Below are 14,869 nucleotides of genomic sequence, written 5' to 3' on the forward strand. Positions count from 1 at the left end.
AGACTGACATCAAGATATGAATAGCACACTGTTTTGAGTAAAGTATAACAGAGAGCTTATAGGTGGGTTTTATATTTTCGTATTGGTGAATTTCTAGTAAGTTTGAAATGGCCTCTTAATTTTTAAATAATGACAAAATTTCTTATACTTACCTTGGTTAGGATCTTTTTAGAACTTTAAGAGTAAGTCCAATTTGGGTGTTTTTTTTTTAAGATTTTATTTATTTTTAGAAAGAGGGAGTAACCGGGGGAGAAACATCGATGTATGAGAAAAATATCAGTCGATTGCTTCTCGCACATGGCCCAGCTGGGGGACTGGGCCATAGGCCGCGCATGCGTTCTGACTGGGAATTGAACCAGCACCTTTTGCTTTGTGGGACAACATTCAACCAACTGAGCCACACTGGTCAAGGCAGTAAGTCCAGTATCAAATTGCATTATGGAACTTAACATGGACATTATTTTCTGTCTTGAATTGGTTGGTGTATCTTGACCCAAATTCAGTTTTATCTTAGTTATTGATCAATGTGTGAGGATTTAATCAAGACTTAAGTATAAGAATTTCTTAGGCAATACCACCATATTTAAACAACTGTCTATTAAGACAACATATGTGATGTGTGTTAAAATACAAAGTGTAGTAAGATAGGTTTCCTCCCATCTTAAGTCTAAAAATACTTCACAACTGAAAGACAGAGGCCACTGAGTTACATCAAGCCTACTCTCATTTCCCATGTTCAGAGTGGTTGAGAGGCTTGCCTGGGGTAAGAAGGAGCTAATGTAAGTCAGCCAGACCTGACTACCAATTTAGTTGCTGCTTATTAGTCACCCAAATACTGTTTTATCCTTTTTTCTCTACTTTTTGGATTATGGATAAATTGCAGATTTACTCTGTTTCTGGCTACAAATTTCACCCTCTCTCACATGTCATCTGGGTGTTGATAGAAACCACCAGCATCCTGTTCCAGCGTGTGCCCGGGAAGCCTGGCTCACTTTGAGGAACCAGTCTCTGAGTCTAAAGCAGGCGTTCATACCTTATTTTGGCTCAGTGATGGAGGTCTCCCCACATTTTTTAAGCATTTGGATAATGCTTATCACCAGACACTCCTGTCCTTTAGTACTGGGTTGAAATGATACTGACTTTTTTATTCTATATCCAAATTATTTATATTAGTTTCTTATCAAGGTAAACGGGTATTACCTTTATTTAAACCTAAGTATTTTGTAAAACCTTACAATAAATTTGCCTGACAACAGCTGCACTGTCAATTTAATGACTGGGAGTTATTCCAAGGAGCACAAGGAGAAACGACACTGTAAATCCAGCTTCCTGGTGTTCCTAGCTAGAGAAGAGATCTAATTTGGTTGCGTGTACTTTACCCTCACTGGGAAACAGGCAGGGAAATGAAACACTTCTGGTGTTTGTGGTGGTGAAAGAAACAAGTGAAACAAAGGCGTTATGTCCAATTTACTCTAGAGAGACTATCATCTCTTCTGTAGTTGTCTGTTAACCCCTTACATCAACTTCTGAATCTAAAAGAAGTAAACAACCTTTTAAAAATATTAATTGATTAATTAGCTAGGATGGGGTCTAATGCAGAGAACAGAAAGGAAAAGAATTTGTGTTTGCAAGCAGAGTTTTAAGGTTGACGATTGGGAGAACACTGCAAGTAAAATGAAGAAATATACTAGACTCTAAATTTTAAAGGATGGAAACTACTTAGTAGGAAGTCCATGAAATAGCATATTTAGTTTTTTGCTTGTTTGTTTATTGAGCAAAGATGTAAATATAAAAGGACCAACTTTTTCTTAGTTGTATACTCAGCTATACCAGTTCATGCAAATGGAAGACTCATTTTCTTTTTAAAAGACTTTTCTAAATTTTACTATGGATATTTGCCAAAGGTTGTAATGTATTTAACATTAATAGTTAAGTAATTATGAGCAAGTCTAATTACTAATATAGTCCTAAAATTGGAACCGCCTTGTTTTCAAGCACATCCTATGATTCTATTTAAGTGGCCTTTGTCCATGGTTGAAGGCCTGGATGCTATAAAACATGTTTATAAGGACCTACTGCCTAAAGCTGTTTAGAAAGTTCCAAGTAGATGCTGAGCCAGATGATTGCTTTAAATCTGCACCAGTGCCCATCAGTGTTACAGCCAGCATGCCTGGGCCAGCCTGACATGATTCAGACCAGTTACACCATGTAAAAAGAAATTCTAGGTAGCATCTGTGCCCAGCCGTCATCTTCCTCTCCACTTTGATTGCTTTGTTTTCCAGAACCCAAACAGAACAACTGGTTTGATGGGAGTCACTATAGTTTACATGTCTTCATTTCCCAAATATCTAAATGTCAGACATTCCACTGGCTATTCCAATACCCTACTTAGGAGGAGTAGAGAGAAACAAATATATTGTGAGTTTGAATTCAATGTTGATTTTGTGAGGCTTTCTTCTTGAGTCATTATGTTCGGTTGAACTCAAGTGAGATTTGGTGGGTTGCTGGAAAAGAAGATAACTTGTAGGAAAGAACTGTTTTTGTATTCCTTCCACTGCATGGCTGATTAACACTTCAGTGTAGCATTGTCCTCACCTCTTGGTCTTGGTTTGCTCTATATGAGGTTAGATTTGCAGTGATGACCTGATACACAAACTACTTGACATTATTAATAAAAATGGAGTATTGCTGTGTCATCTTGTTGATAAGCTTTTCCATAGGGATGAATCTTGTAAAAGCTGTAAAATATTTTTTGAAAGTTTTGCTCAAGAAGCATTCAAATACACACGTTTCTTAAGTATCAGTGGGAACTGATGAATTAAAAAAGAAGGAACAGGAACAAGCACATTTTCTTGGAACATTTTCTAATGTTCCAAGTCTTCGGAAATTCCCAGACATCTTCTTCTCAAGGCTACTAGGTGAGAATGCATTGACCACAAGTGCTATACTAATGTCTGAGACTAAACCAAATCCCTCACTCCATCTACCACTGTATTTCTAAAACTAGGGTAATAGAGGCAATTTATGTGACCACATAATGCTAAGAGCCACTGAGAAATCAGGCTCTTTCTTCTCTGCCAGCTCCCTAGCAGGTTTTTGCAGTTTATTAAAATGACCTTGACACAGGCTAGGACAAAATGTGTGCTTGAGACTGGCCATGAAAGAATGGCGAAAAGGCATGCATTGGTGACAGCGGAAAGGAGGGCTAGAGAAACTTCAGTACTTAATGTTGAAGACACACATGTGGGTACTGGTGGCTTAGGCCACATGAGCATCTTCCACACCTGTCTGAAAACACGAGGTCACTAGAGAGGCCAGCTTTGGAGCCACTTACTATTATTTAAGTTATCTTTGTGTTAGTGGGCATAGCCAGGAACATTTATATACAGGGTGGGGCAAAAGTAGTTTATAGTTGTGAGTATGTGAAAGAGTTTATTCTTGTATTATTATTTACTAGTTATTGTATATTTTCCTATGAACAGCTGTAAACCAACTTTTGCCCCACGCTGTATATTGATGGACTTACGGAACCACCCTGACCTATGAAATCTAAAAACAACTTGCCCAGTACAAGGAGGAAGAATTAATACACAACTTCTTCCCTGACTCCATTTAGATCAAGAAATACAATAGCATTTTAGCCATAGGTCATGATTCTTAGGAAGTATACATGACTGCACCTAGCAGCTAATGAAAAAAAGGGGGGAAACAAAATGATAAGGAAAAGATTTCTGTTTGAAATCGTTACCCACAAGACTGACAAGGGATTAAGTGGTGAAAACTTGGCCTAGTTTGAAGATTTGGTGACTATAGTCTGTTATATGCAGGATTGTTAACATCAAGTTGCTATATAATTTATCTCTAAATATGGCAAGAGTTTAAACCACTGATGTACATAGGAAGTATGTGCACCCTTTAAGAGTTCTGTCAGTGTTAACCAGCATTTCTCCATGGCTTTTGTTCTCATAATTGGAGGAAAGGACCAATCATTAGGCATGGAATTTTGGGCATGCACTAATCTCCATATCCAACACACTATGCAGTGAAATGTAGGTGCTGGGGGCATTTAGATGTCATCTATTTTTTCTTGAATAATTGGCCCGAATAAATGTGCACCTTGACAGTGGCATACATTGACTCCCCAGAGCCACTGTGGCAAGTCTTCTGGAGGTGCAAAAATAATGCTGTGTAAAATACAAAATACAGGAAGCTTTTTCCACAGTTGTTTGGTTCCCAGACCTGAATTGCCAGTGGCATTTTCCTCATAGCACCTCCCCAGAAGATAGGGACTATTGTTCAGTGTTGAATAGGAAACCAGAAGAAAAACAGATTCCGGAGAATTGTGAAGCCTACTTTTACAGTCTTCAGTTACTGCTTTTCTTGAAACACTGTCTCTTTAAATCCCTCTCCAGCTTGACTCTCTCTGTCTCCAAATGTTGTAGCAATTACCTCCATGCTGCTTATCCCCTGAAGAAATTATCCAGTACAGTTTTTTGTTTTATGGTTCTTGCCATCTCCTCCTTCCCTCCCCATCACTGAAATTAACAGTAATTATCAAGTAATTGAGAGGGCTAGCAATATACAATGCACAGAATAAAATGTATGTTTCTGTTCTTGAAGATTGTGAATTGACATGGGGCGTGGGGAGCACAGAGACAATTTCATGGATTTCCTGTAAATTAGAGCAAGAATATCTCCCAGTACCAGTCCTGATTTGCAGTGGCCATGCAGTTAGCAGCCCCTGCACGTGTTTTTCTAGTAACACTCTCTCCAAGCGGCACAGTCAACGTCTGCTCCCTCAGTTTGCAGTTCCTGGTGCAGGCTGTGCTCTGGCTTCCTCAGAGAGCAACCACTGGCCCTGTGTCCTTTCTGCAGAGGGTACTGTAGCCACTCACCTAGTTTCAGACCACACTACTTTTTGATGACAGTGATGAAACCATTTCAGGGGCTTTCAGAAGTTCCACAGCCATACTTACTTACTCTTCTCCCAGACCTTTGTCACTGAGATGGTTTTCCTTTGAGAAAAATCGCAAACAGATCCATCACAACTAAACAGCATTTATTGGAACACTTGTTAAGTGCTGGGCAGTGCCTGAAATGTCTTACATGAGGACAATATAATCCCAACTTTTCAGCCAAGGCAAATGAAACTTAGGTTAAATAATTCACACAAAGTTAAATAGTAAGTAGCCAAGCTGAGCCTCAGACTTAGGTCTGTCTTAGTACAAAGGATGGACACTCAACCACTGCGGTGTTCTGCCTCCCAGGTCTGTTAACATGCCAGTGATGGTCTAGGTAAAAAAATAAAAATATTACTCCAATATCTTTTCTTCAAATGTAGAAGGCTTAAGATTTTTCTGCTTATGTATGCACGTGAGCATCCAAAGGGAAATAGTGTTACTCTGTTTTCAAAATTTAAAAATATACAACGTAAAGGAAAATATGTTGTAATAATGCAGCTAACCCAGCAGTCACTAAAGCAAGTCATATTTTGAGGTTAATACAACCCCAGATTTTTGGAGTATTCAGTGAATAGAATGGGATTTGCTTATTTCCAATTCTCATTTCTCCTTCCATCATTATTAAAATATTTTTTTCTATTTGAAGGATTTGGCAGTTTGAGTAATGACATGTTTGAGTAATCCCAAATGCTTAATAAATGATTACACAAGAATTTATTTAGAATTACCTCAGAATTCGCTCTCTGAATGTCAAGTAATCTCTGCCAGTCTGTCTTCTTTCCTTAAGCATATTCCATTTATCTCATGTCTTTATCATGCCAATGGTGACTTTTATTTATAAATATGGGGAAGTTGGTTTGTTCCACCATTTTTTTTGTTAGTGTTAAAAGTTGTTTGCATTTCTTTAAAAATAACTTTCAGCCCTGGCTGGGGTGGCTCAGTGGAGTCAGCACTGGCCTGCAAAGCAAACATGTGCCTGGGTAGTGGGCCAGGTCCCTCGTAGCGGGGACCTCGTAGCAGTTGCACGAGAGGCAACCACACATTAATGTTTCTCTCTCTTTCTCCCTCCTCTCCTCTCTCTAAAAATAAATAAATAAAATCTTTTTAAAAATAGTAACTGTTATTAATGACAGCTTATTTTATTCATAGTTACATCTCAACAAGTCCTGACAGATCAGTTTCCTGTTAAACTTCCTATGAGTGTCTCTGAAGAGTCACCAAAAACTCTTGGCAGCATGTAGAGAAAAATAAATGAGTGTTAGTATTACCCTGTTCCTTCTGAATGTGACATTCTCAGCTTTCTGCTGGTCTTCTGCATAGTCTCACAACTGCTAATCTGTGGCATGTTGGTAAAGCAAGAGCTACAAAGATTAAAATATGTGTTCTAGAAAGACATTCACAAATACGTGTAATAACTGTATTTCCCCTCGGCTTTTTTTAAATGTCAAAAACGTTTAATTTTCACAATTTTGCTTCAGTGTAAAGAGTTCCTCTGAGCTGTGAGTTTTGGGTCATTTGTTCACACAAACCTGCTCGGTGTCAGTGTGGGAGCTACTGCCACACGGCCCCGGCCGGAGGGGAGTCAGTCAGCGTGTGACAAACTCAGGGAGGGTAGGTAACCTGCAAATTCGAGACTGACTTTAGATCACTGGTTTATGGAACGGGTTTACTCAGATGGGTCATCTGAGTATGGATTTGGTGTTTATGGAACAGGGATTACTCAGAGGGAGCATCTGAGAGTTCACTCAGGAAGAGAGAGAATTTAGCAGTTTATGCTAGTGACAACAGTATTTTGATCCAGGAGATCAGTATACTTTTCTGTTACATGCCTAATTTTTAAAAATATGTAACTTCGCAAAAGTTGTCTAAGAGACAATTTAAGTTGTGATAAAGACTATCTGGCTAATTATACAATGTTTAAATCTGGAATAAGTGATTATTTGAAAATTCGTGCAGAATAACCAATGTACAAACAGAATACTCATATAGAGCTAAGTAAAAACCTCTGCTTTAGAGTGAAAATTGGTCTAATGAACTCAAGAGTTAGGGTTTTAAAGATTATACTAATCTCATCTCAGAATGCTTTCTTTGGAGAACAGGACTTCCATTTTCCAGTTGCCTGGGTGCCCGAACATTCCCCTGACCCGTGTTCTTCCTACCGGACTCTGCACAACAGCTCACGACCACAGCCCGACCCCCGCCCCAGATAAGAGGAGGAAAAAGGGTGGAGTCTCTGAGGGAGGAGGGGCAAGGAGAGTGGGTGTGGCTATTCTTAGAACTCTGGGCCTACAATGTGCACCACGCCTACTACTGGCTCTTCCTTTGTAATATGCCCCTGCCGTGTCATAGTCCCTGGGGCCAGTGTTGCCTCCAGAATGCCCTTTCTCAACTACGACCCATTTTGACCCCACACCACTATAGCCCACCCTGGGAGGAATGGTGAGAAGATACCGTCGTGGTGTCTCTCCGTTGTCGTTAATAACTAATGACATCCAGCTAGTCAGATGTACATATTGAGTGCTGGCTGTTTATTGGACACAAAGATGGGATGCAGTTTCTGATCTCCAAGATATATGATCCAGTAGATAACTGAAAGGCCAAGACATGTTCACAAATAGTATAGAACATAAGAAAACTGTATAGAATCTAACAGGAGCAGGTGTGGGGGGAGAGAGATGAGCTCAGTTGTAAACACATTGTGTCCGCAGTACCTGTCCACCAGAATGTGTGGCTTTAGAATCGAGGGGGGGTGTATTTGTGTTGGAAGGAAGCCACAAACGTGGGGGTCATGGGTACATGTGCTATTTTTAAGGTAAGAGTTTGGATGAGATCACCCAGGAAGAGTATGCAGAACAACAGAGGTTTTTTCTGAAGGACACCCTTTCCCCCATCTCTTTGGGGCAATAAGCAACTCACCTTTCAAGTTTCCTTTGAAGGATGAATAGGCACTAACCAGATATAATGAATGGGAGGGGAATTCCAGACAGGTAGGTGGGATGTGGAAAGGCCTGTGTCAGAGGCGACATTACTTGTTCAAGTTGCTCAATCTGGCTTAAGCACAGAGTTCATGAGGACAAGTAATGGAAGAGGAGGCAGAAAGATAATCGGGCTATGTTTGTCATGCTGGGGGATTTGAATTTCACTCTACAGAATATGGGTTACCCCTGAAGAACTTCAAACTGGTGACTGATGTGATCAGAACTGCATTTTGGAAAAACAGCACTCTAGTATGTTGAAGACAAATTTCAGGTGAGTGCAAATGGAGACAGAAAAACTAGATAGAAACTGGTTAGGAACAAGTTAGCAAGAAACCAGTTCCGAAGCAACAGTCCAAGTGACAGACTGGGAGTCAACAGGGTTTTTGTGGTGGTAGGAGGGAGGATAAACCATTTTTCAGAGGGAGAAATTCGATTCACAGCAGTAACTTTAGGGTGGCTCCTGTTATAAAAGGCTCCTATGATCTGCACCCCAGTGACCAGTGCGGACCTACGAGGGCCAAGAGGAGCTGTTCTTCAGAAGAGGAGCTAGAGAGAGCTGCCTTCCCCGTCCATAACTGTGAAAAGAATTTTGAATTCTCAAGAGTAATTTAGGGAGATAGCAATGAGACAGAACCATGAGATAAGGTGATATCTAGCAAGAAAAAAGTGATAAACTAGCAAGAAAACACTATTTTGTGGGTTACACAAAAATAGTCTTACACAATAACTATTTTGTGGGTTACAGTATCCAGTGGGGAAAAAAATCTCTGAGGTTGAGTTAACCAGAGGATTTCTAATAACAGTGATGTCTCATGTTTGACTGTATTGCTGTATTGTAAACCCCACCTTCATTTCCCAAAATTTCATGCAATGTTGAACCTGCGGAACTCAAGAATGAAGGCTGATTGCCACAGGTCAACTGCCACATTAGGTCAATGTAATTTGGAACAGGGCCCCAAGTCCTAGATTTGCAAGGTACATGCTTTGAGCAGAGAGCCAGAGACAACCAGGAGCAGGTAGGTCTCCAGCCCCACCCTGCATCCTAGGAATTCTCAGAAAGCTGGCAGAAGACTTCGGGCTGTCACTGAGATAGAATGAGGTTTCTAATTGACTTTATATATAAACACACACACTCACATATATATATGACATTTTTACTTGGTCTGAGAAAAATATAATACATGAATTTATTTATGGATAAATAGATAAGTAACATATATAAAAATTCTATTTTTCTGTTTTTGAGTAAAATTATATATGCAGTCAATATACATATGGGTTTATATCTATATAGTCTTTATTTTTCATGTCAAGCAAAAATGACATACCAGGAAGATATGCCTTTTTTGTCCTGAGATTTGTGGACCCTCTGGCCCTTCAGAGAATACCACACCTTTCATAAAGCAATGCTCTGTATATTCTTCACCCTGGTGAGTTCTCCAGCTCTATCCCTCCAATTGATTTCCATCTCCATTGCTCCTGTGGGCTTGGTCTCACCAAGATCACCTGTTCAAGCCCCAGAACTTGCGAGGCATTTTATGCTGCTGACTGCTCCTTCCTCGGTGCAACTCTACTTTGCCATATGATTCTCCTCTGATTTCTCTCTGGTCACAGTGAGCCTCTGCTCTTCTGCACCCTCTGTGAGCGACCTCATCTGAAGCCTCATCTTTGAATACCACTCATACCACACATGTGATATGATTCTTTGTGGTATGATTTGTGCTTTAAACCGTACCACAATAGGGACGTCCGCCAAGATGGAGGAGTAGATGGAAACACTGTGCCTTCTCCCACAACCAAGTTTGAATACAACAAAGGTTTAGTAAACAAAGACGCAGCCAAAGAACAGAAAATTGAACTATATGGAAGTCTGTCAACAACAAACCGTTCAACCAGACCGGTAACAGGGGCGGAGCCAGCAGTGAAGCAGGGTTGGGCAGGAAGGATCCCCTGACCCCAGTGCCCAGACAGCTGTGGATATATCCCAGGTGTGGGGTAGCAACGGGCGGACCCAGTGAGGGCGCAAGGCTGCAGGCTGACCTCGGTCACACATTCATGTGCAGTGAGACAGCCGTACAGGCCCCAGCAGCGGGAAGCAGCAGAGGGGACCGCCACTGTCCCTCTTGGACCCCGCCCCCACATATGGCATCACAACCCAGTGACTGGGTCGCCCAGCCCTGGTGAACACCTAGGCTCTGCTCCTCATACGTAACAGGCACGAACAGTCCAAAATATGGCTCAAGAAGAACTCAAAGCCCCAGAGCCAATAACTCTAAGTGACCAAGAAATAGCCAACCTCTCAGATGCATAGTTCAAAATACTGGTGATCAAGATGCTCACAGAATTGGTTGATTTTAGCCACAAATTAGAGGAACATATGAAGGCTAAACTAATTGAAATGAAGGGAAGTGCACAGGAAACTAACAGTGATGGAAAGGAAACTGGGACTCAAATCAAGAGGGTGGACCAGAAGGAAGGAAGAAATGACCAAACAGAAAAATGTGAAGTTACAAGAATTCAAAAAAATGAGGAGAGGCTTAGGAACCCCCAGGACATCTTTAAACGTTCCAACATCCGAATTATAGGGGTATCGGAAGGGGAAGAAGAACAGCAACAAGTGGAAAACTTATTTGAACAAATAATAAAGGAGAACTTCCCCAGTCTGGCAAAGGAAATAGATTTCCAGGAAATCCAGGAAGCTCAGAGAGTCCCAAAGAAGTTGGACCCAAGAAGGAACACACCAAGGCACATCATAATTACATTAGCCAAGATTTAAATGAAGAGAGAATCCTAGAAGCAGCAAGAGATAAGGAGACAGTCACCTACAAAGGAGTACCCATCAGACTGTCAGTGGATTTCTCAAAAGAAACCTTACAGGCAAGAAGGAGCTGGAAAGAAGTATTCCAAGTCATGAAATTCAAAGACCTACATCCAAGATTGCTCTATCCAGCAAAGCTTTCATTTGGAATGGAAGGGCAGATAAAGTGCTTCTCAGATAAGGTCAAGTTCAAGGAATTCATCATCACCAAGCCCTTATTATATGAAATGTTAAAGGGACTTATCTAAGAAAAAGAAGATAAAATTATGAACAGTGAAAGGACAGCAAACTCACAGTTATTAACAACCACACCTAAAACAAAAGCAAACCAAGAGGACAGCTAGATCAGGAGCGGAACCATAGAAATGAAGAACACATGGAGGGTTAGCAACAGGGGAGTGGGAAGAGGAGAAGGGGGGAGAAGGTACAGAAAATAAGTAGCATAGACTGTAGGTAGAAAATAGATAGGGGAGAGGGCAAGAATAGTAGGGGAAATATAGAATCTAAAGAACATGAGACATGTGGTCATAAACTGAAGGGGGGAATGATGGGGGAGGGGTATGCAGGGAACGAAGGGGGAATAGAACAACTGTAATGGTATAATCAATCAATAAAATACATTTAAACAAACAAATAAATAAAAATAAATCGTACCACAATAATTTGTAGTTTATTTCCAACACAAATCCCACTCCCACCCCACCATGATTCTAGGCCCACACATTCAAATGGACAGGCACTTCCAAAGCAATATAATTAAGACTAAACTAAATTCACCTTCTTCACCCCAAATCTGCTCCTGCTGTATTCCCTATCCCATTTTGTGGCACCTCTATCCACCCAAATGGCTCAGCCAGGAACTAAGTGGCACCCTAGCTTCTTCACTTTTGGTACTTCCTGCCCCTACATCTAACCAGCAACTGAATTGTGCTGAGTACGTTTCCTTAGTCTCTGCCCTGTCAGTTCTGGTCTTTGCACACCTACGTAGCATTCACAGTTCAAGTCTGCATCACTGTGTTCTTAGGTTCTCACAACAGTCTCCTAACGGTTCTTCCTGTGTCCCCAGGGGCCTCACTGAGTCCATCCTTTCCTCGGTTACACAAGTCATATCTTCGACACCTAATTAAACATCATGTCACTCTTCCTCTTGACATCCTTTGATGCTCTCCATGACTTTCATAATCGAATCCACATTCCTTAGTTTACTCCCGTTGTTCAGAACAGGCTCCTGTGATTTTCAATCCATCCAGCCCTTGTACTCAGAAACCAAAAATTGTATGGACTTTTTGAAGTGCATCTTAGCAGTGCATGCCTTTGAGGTTCATATCAGCATATAATTTGGCTGAGAGGTTGCTAAACATGACAATTTGGTCGAAACCTCCTTTCCAGTTTGGGTGTACCGCAGTAGCGCCACACGGCACCCATCTAGCTACAAGCTATCAATCATTCAGTCACTCATTCCTTCGAGGGATTTTTGGGAAAAGTTACAAGTTAGAATAACTCAAAAGCATGATTTGGAACAAATTAAATATCCACATTATGGGACTGATCGAAATAATCTAAATATCCAACAGTTATTGAAATTGCTTAAATAAGATACAGTGGGTTGTATGTGGTGTGTGCGCTATCCTCCCCTTCTCGTAGAAAACAGTTACACATGTGTTTAAATGTTCCTTAGGAAGGATCTAAAAGAATATACACTGAAGGGTTGTCAGTAGTTCTGTGTAGGTGGGACTTTAGACATTCATTATCTTCTTTGGCTTATCTGTATACTCTGATTTTTCTTAATAATCTTGCACTATTTTGTAAAAACAAAAGGCCAATACTTAATCCATCAAAACTATCAGCATTAGAAAAGAAGATAAATATTAACTCTTTACCAAATAGGCATTTTTTATAGAAATACACTAATCCTATGATTTTTGACTATTTTCTATAACACCCTATTTCCTCCAACTGAAATGTCCTTCCTCAACCCCCAACCCCATCTCTTGACTTTTCTGGCCTGGCGTTTTCTCTGTTCTTTAAAAATCCAGTCACCTTCCCTGAGAAGTTTTTCTTGACCCCTTATCTGCTCTTGATCGAGGGTCTGCAGTAAACTGCAGACAAGTTTGACCAGTTCACACATAAAACCCATCTGACACCTATTCAAGAACAGCCTGCAGACTAAGAAGAGTTTTTACATTTGTAAGTGGTAGGGGAAAAAAAATCAAAGAATAAAATTAGCAACACATGAAAAGTCTATAAAATTACAATTTTAGTCTATAAAGACAGGCTCATTCATTCATGTGTCGTGTACAGCTGCTTTTGCCCCAGAACAGAGTTGAGTAGTTGAGGGAGAGGCCAAAATGGGGCCAACACAAGTTTTAGATGATGAGGCTTCCTCAGTGCCCACACAGGATCCTATACCTGCCTCTCCCTCAGTTCTTGCCACATCTCCTACAAGGGGCGATTTTCCTAGGAATCCCGCAAGGTTCAGGTGCAGAACACTTTCTGATTCAACTTGCTTGATCTCCTCAGCACTGAACAGAGTGCCTCATACACAGGAGGTGCTTGATCAGAAATGCATGAGTATGAAGTCATGGTGTAAGCTCCCTCCACTGGAATGTAAAGTACATGAGGCCAGTGGCTCTACCTTCTTTGTTGGCTGTGTGTCCTTGGTATCCAAGAGTATCTGGGACAGGGTGAGCACTCAGGAAATATGTGAGGGGGTTAAGGGCATTGGTGTTGGTACCGTATTTCTGAGGTTTATAATTCTTAGGTCAAGTCTTAGTTTTTTATATCATGCTATTTGGTGATTGATGGAAATAAAACTCTAGCTCTTAAATCTCAGAGAAACAAAGAAAAAGACACTGTTAACTTTGTCATAAAAGGAAGTAGTTAAGACGTCTTTTTAAGAATATATCAATTTTCCCCAGTCTTCATAGCATAGCAGTCTGTTGCTACCTCCTTCTTTCACTCACTCGTAGCAGCTGAAACCGGGCAGGTATTAAATCAAGATCCTGCTGACACTAAGTTATTAAATACCTGTGGCGGCAGGGCCCTTGGAGCCAGCAAGACTCAGGATCCTGGCCCCATTTCAAATTGGGATGAGGTATTCTTCAAGGGATTAATGTACGGATGTAAATCATAGCCTAAACACTTCATCTGGTCTTGGACATCATCTCTCCCAGTGAGCTGAAAGCTCTTTATAGAGGATGAACTAATTGGTTTTCATATTTGCTCACTGAGTTCACAGGAGCAATGAACTAAGAATCTCTGCCCTGTGCTGAATAACACCTTCCATGTTTACAGGACTGTCTTCTGGGATAACATTCTAGAAATGTTTTCCTGAATGACCAGTGTACTCCCTTAGAATCTGATCATGTCATACTTGTCTTGCTATTGGCTTTATAATACGGTGTTTTGTAGACTGAGTGCGAGGTTCCACATCTTTATTTCATTTTGTGATGTACCTAGTAAGTACATGCTGCTCTTTCCTGAGCCCCAAAAGTTCCAGCAAGGCAGCCTCTTAAAGAGCAAAGGAAACAATATTAGTCTCCTAAGCACTCCTGGTGATAAGGCCTGGCCAGCCTCCCCAGCCTGGCAGCTCCTCTTTTCCCCTCAGTTCAGGTGGGGTTGCTGCGCACTCCCTTTCTGGGGATCCATGCATGGTTTTAGCAACCGCCGAGTTTAGGAGCAACCACTTGCTCCTCTACCTCATCGTGATGGACTTGGAAGCCATTCCCATGTTGGAGAGACTCGTCCTCCTGTACACACAAGGGTCAGGGGAAGGAAGGTCTGACTTGGTGATCTGTTCTAAATTCTCTCTTACACACACATACACATACACACATGTGCCTTTTAAAAACTTACGTTTTTGCTTCTATTTCTTTGAATAATGGGCATGATTGTGAACGCTAATAAAAACCGTGCAGTCGCTACCAAAGGAAACTGAATTCCCCACCATTGTCCTAAGAACAGGGCACCTTCAGGAGGCTGGGGCGGAGCAGGGAGGAGCAGAGGAGGGTAGGCCGTAGTCGGAGGCAGCTGGTTTCACAAGCAAACTTACCCTCTCGGCAACTAGGTTTCCTCATCTGTAAAGTGGGACAGCAGCTTTCAGTCTTGTAGTG

Source organism: Sturnira hondurensis, unplaced genomic scaffold (genome assembly GCF_014824575.4).
Source record: "Sturnira hondurensis isolate 20B ecotype Veracruz unplaced genomic scaffold, ASM1482457v3 Scaffold0008992, whole genome shotgun sequence".
NCBI lineage: Eukaryota > Metazoa > Chordata > Mammalia > Chiroptera > Phyllostomidae > Sturnira > Sturnira hondurensis.